This window comes from Hippopotamus amphibius, chromosome 5, assembly GCF_030028045.1.
Source record: "Hippopotamus amphibius kiboko isolate mHipAmp2 chromosome 5, mHipAmp2.hap2, whole genome shotgun sequence".
NCBI classification, from domain to species: domain Eukaryota; kingdom Metazoa; phylum Chordata; class Mammalia; order Artiodactyla; family Hippopotamidae; genus Hippopotamus; species Hippopotamus amphibius.
In genome coordinates, this window is record NC_080190.1 from 6976396 (window position 1) to 6984265 (window position 7870).

A 7870-nucleotide genomic window follows, 5' to 3' on the forward strand; every position below is an offset into this window, starting at 1 on the left:
ATATCCTCACCATGGAATACTACTCAGAAATAAAAGGGATAAGTTACTGATACATGTAATAAACCTGGATGAATCTTAAAATAATTATACCAAGCTAAAGAAGCCAGACCAAAAAAAAAAAAAAAAAAAAGAAGAGTACATACTGTGTGATTCCAATTATATGAAATTATACAAAATTCACACTAATCTGTAGTGACAGAAGTAGATCAGTGGTTGCCTGGGGAATTGAGGGGGTGAGCTAATGGAGAGAGGTGGGAGAGAAAGATTACAAAGGGGCGTTAGGAAAGTTTGGGGGTAATGGGTATGTTCATTATCGTAATTGTGTTGAGGATTTCACAGTTGTATATAAATGTCAGCATTTATCAAATTGTGCTCTTTAAACATGTTTATTGTATGTCAATTATATCTCAAAGTTTTGTTGATTTTTTTTTTAAGGAATACTAATCAGTGAAATATACTGCCTACACCTTTGTCCTTCTCCAAAACAATTAACCTAAAGGTACCTCCTACCTATCCCATAAACGCTCCTTGAAGTTGTGAATGAGTAAAAGAATGAATAAATGAGCCCAGTTACCAACCTGTTGTTTATCCTAACATAAATTCCTCAATACTTTCATTTTCTGCTGAAAAAAATGGAAACATACAGTTTATTCTTTCAGGACAATTTTCATGTGTAGCTGGACATTGATCCTAATTTCAGAACACTTAAAATATGGAACACGAAGTAGCTTTACAATTTATGGCCCTAAAATTTGTAGCAAACACAAAGTGGGTGTCACAGTAATTAGGGCTATTCATTTTACCATTTGAAGGTATCCGAGAATTGCTTCTGCCTCCAACCCTATTTCTTAAATCAATAAATGGATATCTTTTAGACTACAGTTCACATAAAATTAATCCAGATGATTTGTGCTTTTATAATATTGCTGTAGTTACCCATCAGAATTTAAGATTCTATTCCAGATACTCTCTTAAAAATAACTGATTACAGTGGTTATGAAAACTAGAACTCTGGGACAAATAGCTATTGAGCCTATGAAATATTTATAAACCACCTTTACTGTGGGTCTTTTCTACTGGATTCTAATATGCATGTGCTCTCATTTGTCCAGCTTCTTTCAGATATTGGGCTCCTGCTCTTTAAAGAGTAATAGACGATTTGCGTCCAGGGTAATTTATGTAGTAGCTATTAAGCAATCAATAGTATTTCGATTTCTCAAACAGTCCCTTAGCTTAGTTAGTTTCATAAAGCATCACTTTCATACTACAAAAACAGCATCCTCCTTGAGAAAAGATCCAGATCATAATTAAATTGCACTGAAATTTTTACTTAGTGCTCTGATAATGTTGAAGTTGAATCCATGGGGTCCGATGAGAGGCAGTATCCTTTTGGAAAAAAGCATGAGCCTTGAACTCATGACCTGGATTCAAAGTCTGGCTCCTCTACTTGTGATCTTAGACAGATCCCTATCTGGTTTCCTCATTAGTTTAGAAAATGGATATATATTATAAATACCTTGCAAAGTTCTTTTGAGGACAAAATAAGATAATAATTATTTCGGACTTCCCTGGTGACGTGGTGGTTAAGAATCCACCTGCCAATGCAGGGGACAGGGATCAATCACTGGTCCAGGAAGATCCCACATGCCGCAGAACAACTAAGTCTGTGCGCCACAACTACTGAGCCTGTGCTCTAGAGCCTGCGAGCCACAACTCCTGAGCCCATCCACTACAAATACTGAAGCCCGCACACCTAGAGCCCGTGCTCCACAACAAGAGAAGCCACCACAATGAGAAGCCCATGCACCGCAATGAAGTGTAGCCCCTGCTCGCTACAACCAGAGAAAAGCCTGTGTGCGGCAACAAAGACCCAATGCAGCCAATAAATAAATAAATAAATAAAAATTTTAAAAAGAGAGATAATAATTATTTAAAAGCACCAGCATAGTGCTTAGTACATAGTAGGTACTCGACAAATCAATAAATGTTAGCTTATTTACTTATTTTCATAGACTATTCAATTTTCATTTAGAATAGCAAATATTAGCTATGCTGCTCGCCAACTGTGACTTTTGATAAGCTGGGTCTCGATTTCAGCATCTGAAAAATGAGAATAATCTTGTTTTAAGAATCAAAAGTTGATAATTTACACTGAAGAGTTCTGTCAGTTGCAGAGTATTTGTAAAGGTGAGATGGTCTTTATTTCTCAAAGCTTTGGCCAGGCGTGGTGTTTGCTGGAGATGGAAAAGGGTTGTAACTAGATGTCAGAGACCTCATTGGGTGGGATTCCATACTGAGTGGACAGGCCTAAAGAAGATTTTCACCAAAAATACATGAATCTCTTGGCTTAGGTCTGGGTCTGTGCTAGGCCCTGGAGCCCAGCTCTGAACAAGCCGATAAAATTTTGCTCAGACAAAGCAAGTCTGTGGACCCAGGCAGCGAAGGGCCAGCCGGTGGGGGGCGCGGGGGACCAGTCAACTCTGTTTCCAAGTTCTGTTGATTCTGCTTCTAATTAGCTCCTCAGACCATTCTGTTCTTTGCATCTCCATCCACTACCCTAGTAAAATTGCCCTCACTATATCTTTGCTGCTATTTATATACACGGCACTTGCCATTCACTTCTAAATAATAATTATGAATAATAAGAACAAATTAAAAGATTGTATTTTTACTCTCATTTCCAAAGTCTTGTCTTGCCTTGTCTTTTGTTGCTAGTTTCAGATTTTAATGCAGTATGGGCAGCAAAGGTGGTCTCTGAGATATACGCTTTTGGGAATTTTTTTAGATTTTTTTTCTTTAGCATAATTCAGGTTTAATTTTTGTGAATACTTTTTGGATGTTTGAAGAGAATGACAGTTCTCTATTTTTGTTTAGAAAATTCTGTATAGCTATTAGATCAAGCTTATAAGTTGTGCTATTGCAGTAACCTTTGGACTCACTTTTATTTTTGTCAACTTGATCTGTAAATGTCTGAGAAATGTCTACTGCACCCATGATTTCCTCTACTGTCATTTTTCCCTAAATCCTATTCCATCTGCTTCCTTTTATCCAAGAAATCACTAACATTGCTTTTTCTTTTCAATGTTATAGAGTTAATATTAGAAGAATTATTTTTCCTACTATGTCTAGAACTTGGGGGCAGAGGAAAAATAGATACCTATACCCAATGAACCTGCCCTTCTGTTATTATGTGTCTGAAATTCATATTATAGAAAGTGCCTGTGTTGGGGTGGGGGTTGCGGTGAGGAGGTCTGCACAACAACTCCCGCAGTGCTACACCCACTGCAGGTGCTCCGTGCACAGGTATGATGTGTAGAAGGCAGACTGGGGTCTAGAGCATCTTAGCCTAGGTCTACATTTACCAGCTGTGTCATCTTAGCAACGTATTTCATCTCCTCTGCTCAGTTCTGGTCTGTAAAATGGGGGTAATAATAGGAAAGTCCTTATAGGGTTGTTGTGGGATTATATGAAATAATAGGTATGAGGCATTTAGAAGAGATCTGGCACCGTGGAACCCCTCAGCAAATATTTCAGAGAGATGGTCACAGTTCTACAGAGCATTTCACTGAGCTGAGCCACCTCTGAGAATCCAAGAACAAGAAGCAAGGTTGAGCTCTGATATCTCTTCTTATTTGCCTAGCTCAGCACTGAGTACAATTAGGTGCTTAATAGACACGTTTGATTATTAGGCTGTGTAGAAACATGATTCTTACACTTGAGGAATTTCCACTCTGATGGAGAGAAGACAACAAACAAAAACCCAAATTCCCGAGACCACAAATTAGATTTACATAAATAGGCACGAATATGTCTCACCAATTGCAGGCTGAGGGGTTGCTAGAATAATCAGAATCACCAAACCAAAAAAGGATTGGTCCGTAAATCCACCTCCAACCTAGAATCAGTTATAGTTCTTTTAAAGTATACAGCTAAAAGAAGGCCTGTGTGTGTGGAATTAATTTAATATGTATGTTTATTTAAACTTTCTTTTGTGAGTGTGAGAGAGAAGACACCGAAAAGGTGCAAATAAATAGGTTAGTACAATTTCATCATGAACCAGCACTCAGCAAACATCACCTGAAAGGATGCTTTGTTTAGGCAATGTTACTTTAAAAGATTTTCTTACTGTCTTACACCAGGTTACTTCTCACTTTCATAGAACATGACTGGAGACATTTGAATCTGTGGCCCCTTCAAAATATTTTAAAGATGCCTCCATTCCCTTTAGAACTTGTAGAACCATTCTGTTGAATATATTCAACTTATCTTAGAGGATTTTGTTTGTTTCTTCTTGGACATTCCACTTGCAGGATCTTAGTTTCCCAACCAGGGATTGAATCCAGGCCCCGGCAGAGAAAGCACCAAGTCCTAATTCCCTGGACTGCCGCGTAATTCCCTTTAATTTTTTTATTTTTAAACCAGAGATTTTCAAATCAATTGTGATGAGTAACAACCATGATCAAGAAGGTAATTAATTCCATTTTGGGGTCAGAATGAAACAGGTATATATTATGATTGTAAGATCTCCTGCTTATATAGTGCTTACCATACACTAAGCATGTAGAGTAATCAAAACATCGTTATCTATCTACTAACTTAATTCTTCTTTACAAAAGAGCTGTGTGAGTGAGCAGTAGAACTGGGATTAAAACAGAAGCAACATGACAGATTCTGTGCTCTTACCCATGGTACCATGTGGCCATTTGTAAGTAATTAGACTGATTTTCTTGTGTGACCCGTAACTGGTTCAACCTTGTGACAGCACTGGGATTCTCAACAGCAGATACTGTAAAACAGATATGCCAAGTGCTTGCCTTAGATTAGTGGAAATTTGAGATGGAGATTTACAGTGACATTTTAAGTGCATCACAACTGGGTTTCAAGATTGTTGCATTTCATTCTACTTTCTAGTGGTGGTTTCCTTTGGAAAAATTATTTGACTTTTCTCCCGTTTCCTTATTTATAAGAGGCACGCAGCATCTGCCCACTCCCTACTTTATGATGATGTGAGGAATAATTACACCTTGTGTGCTTGGTTTTGAAGAGCACCATGTTAGAGATGTGATGTTCGTCAATTATGTATTAGCCTTTATTGCATACTTTATGCTCCTTCTGAGACTATATTCTTGACTTCTTTCACTGATGTTGTAACAAACACAGTGGAATTAGTTTTCTTTGATCATTGCCTGTAGTGATCAGATAAAATTCTTTCCCGAAATATTTCTCAGGGGACACTTGTCAGAGATGGAGCAGCATACTGGATTGGATGGAGACTTGCTCACTTCCCAGGATGAGATGGAAGCCAGGTTGAGGACCCCAATCACCACTGAGGGAGGGACTTCGGGGTGACGCATAAAGATAACAGTCAAACAACCGCAAACAGTGTGTCTGGGGGGCAGCCACTCCTGCTCACCCCAGGTTTGGGAATTTGGGCTATCCAGCCTGGAGGATGGGACCCAGCAGAGACAAATCAGAAGTCTGGCAGGGAGTGGTCATTGCCCAGAAGATCTGACCATGAGCTCTGGTAGGATTAGGGCAGGACTCAGGCCCCACAGAAGGGAGTTTAGCAGGAGATAGATGATGCAAGCATGTCAAGGTGCCGCCCTAGAGTGAGGAACCGGGCTATGGAGCAGGGCAGCCAGCTCTCACCAAGTAGGGAAACTGAGTCAGTAGCCTATTCAGAGAGCCCTGAGCCAACCACAGTGACGGGGGAAGGAGTGCTGTGGCTCAGACGCTGAATGAGCCCAGAGTTCAACTCAGAGAGAAAGGGCTCTGGGGTTGGATGCCATAAAGGCCCCTTTGTACCACTGGTATCAGTGGCGACAAGGCGCTGCAGGCTGGCTCCCAGAGGCCAGCAGAGAGGGGATGATTTGCCTCTGAGGGGGTTGGTTTGGAGACTGGGGATACCACAGGTTGCACGGCTCTGAGGCCTTGTTCTTACCGCAGTCTGTGTGAATTTTGTCCACTTCTCCCCCACCCAACCCCTGCCGTCATGCAGTGCACAGCCTGCTAGGCTTTAGGCAGCATTCCTAGGCCATGGTTCTTGCTGGGGGAAGCCATCTGCTGACCTAATTGCTGGCAAATGGGGGACCAAGCCGGGAGCCAGCGCTGTCCGTCCATCCACAGGCGCTGGGCAGTGCCAAGTTGCCAGGCATCATATTCACTCATCTTTCACTTTGTCTTATCTGGCCATAGAGCGAGGAAGGCAGAACTATGTAACGAGGAGCAAGAGTGAATATTGGGAGCATGGGAAAGGAGGTATAAAAAGATGCCATGCCTTGCTGACATGATTTTCCTATGGATCGAATTAGCAGTTTTCTCCTGCACATTTTTTGTGATACTGATTTCTGGTACACAGGTATAACACGGCTATACTGATATAACAGAGGTATAAAGGACACTTTTCATCATGGTCCTGTTTATTCTTATCATGGTCCTATTTATTTTTATCATGGTTCTGTTTATCCTGTACTTAGGCTTTCCTTTCATTTTTAAAATAAGTCCTCTAACACGAATGGTCATGGAAAATTTACTGTAATATAATTGCATATAATCCCCAAACTTCATCCAAAAACAATTCCTGGGTAGCAGAGAACTGTCATATTCAATTGTGTTTCTTCATCACAACAACCTTTGGGGGGGAAAGCAATTTCATTTGCTTCATTTCCATACAGAGTGGAAGCCCAATTGTGCTTTTGTAATTAAGTTCCCTCATATCAAGAGAAAAGACTATGTCTATGAAATGTGCATTGAACCCAAATGGAAAAGTTAATTCAAAATAAAAAGCAATGATTATCTTGTGTTTATTAATGAGATAAATATTTAATAAAATATCTCTGTTTTCATCTTTCTGTTTAAAACATGGCAATTTAAAAGCATTTTTGGACATAATAGTACTTTAAGGGCTTGAGTTACTAATTGGATTAAGTACCCCAAATTTTTCAACCAAGTGCCTCTTGGCCATATCTTCACAGAAATAATGTGGGAGTCTGAGTGACAACAACCTCATCAAACCCCCTTTGCCTGTCTTGGGATGAGGCCTTATCTGAACGTTACAGTCCTAAGGCAGAGGCTTCATGGGTTGTGCTTGAAAACCACAGGGTATCTCGATGCCAGATTTCATCAACTTGTAGTTTGGACTTTTAAAACATTCAGGTTTTGGCAAGATTTTTTTTAACCCACTTGTACCCTTGCTGGAAATCATCCCTGTCTTGACACCATCAGCCCTCAGCAGGCCCAGGAATTCTCTTGTCAGGAACTCCACCAGTGTATCAGGCCCAGGGAAGGGCTGGACCTGGTCCCCAATCACTGCCACTGTGGCAAGATAGATTCACTCCTTGTTTGCACTTCCACACATCTTTATATCTCTTGCTCATGTGCTCATTTCCTCCTTTTTATTTTTGTTTTTGCTCTTTTTATTTTTGTTTTTGTTTCTGGGAAGCATCATAGCCCAGTGGAAAGAATATAGGTTCTGAAGTCCTATAAGCCAGATTCAAATCCTTGTTCCCTTCAGATGGGACAGGCGAACAAGCTGGAGACTCACGGAAGAGTTGCAGGTCAAGTCCAAAGGTTGTCTGGTGGCAGAATCCTCTCTTGCTTGGGGGATATCAGTCTTTGTTCTATTCAAGCCTTCAGCTGATTAGACGAGGCCCTCCACACTATAGAAGGCAATCTGCTTTATTCAGTGTTTACCAAATTAAATGTTAATGTCATCTAAAAATCACATTCACAGAAACATCCAGAATAATGTTTGACCAATTGTCTGGGCACTGTGGCCCAGCCGACTTGTCACGTAAAATTCACCACCATGGGGTGATGGTCAAACTTCCTATAGCTGTGATGTCACAGGCATGCCAAGTCAGAACTGGAC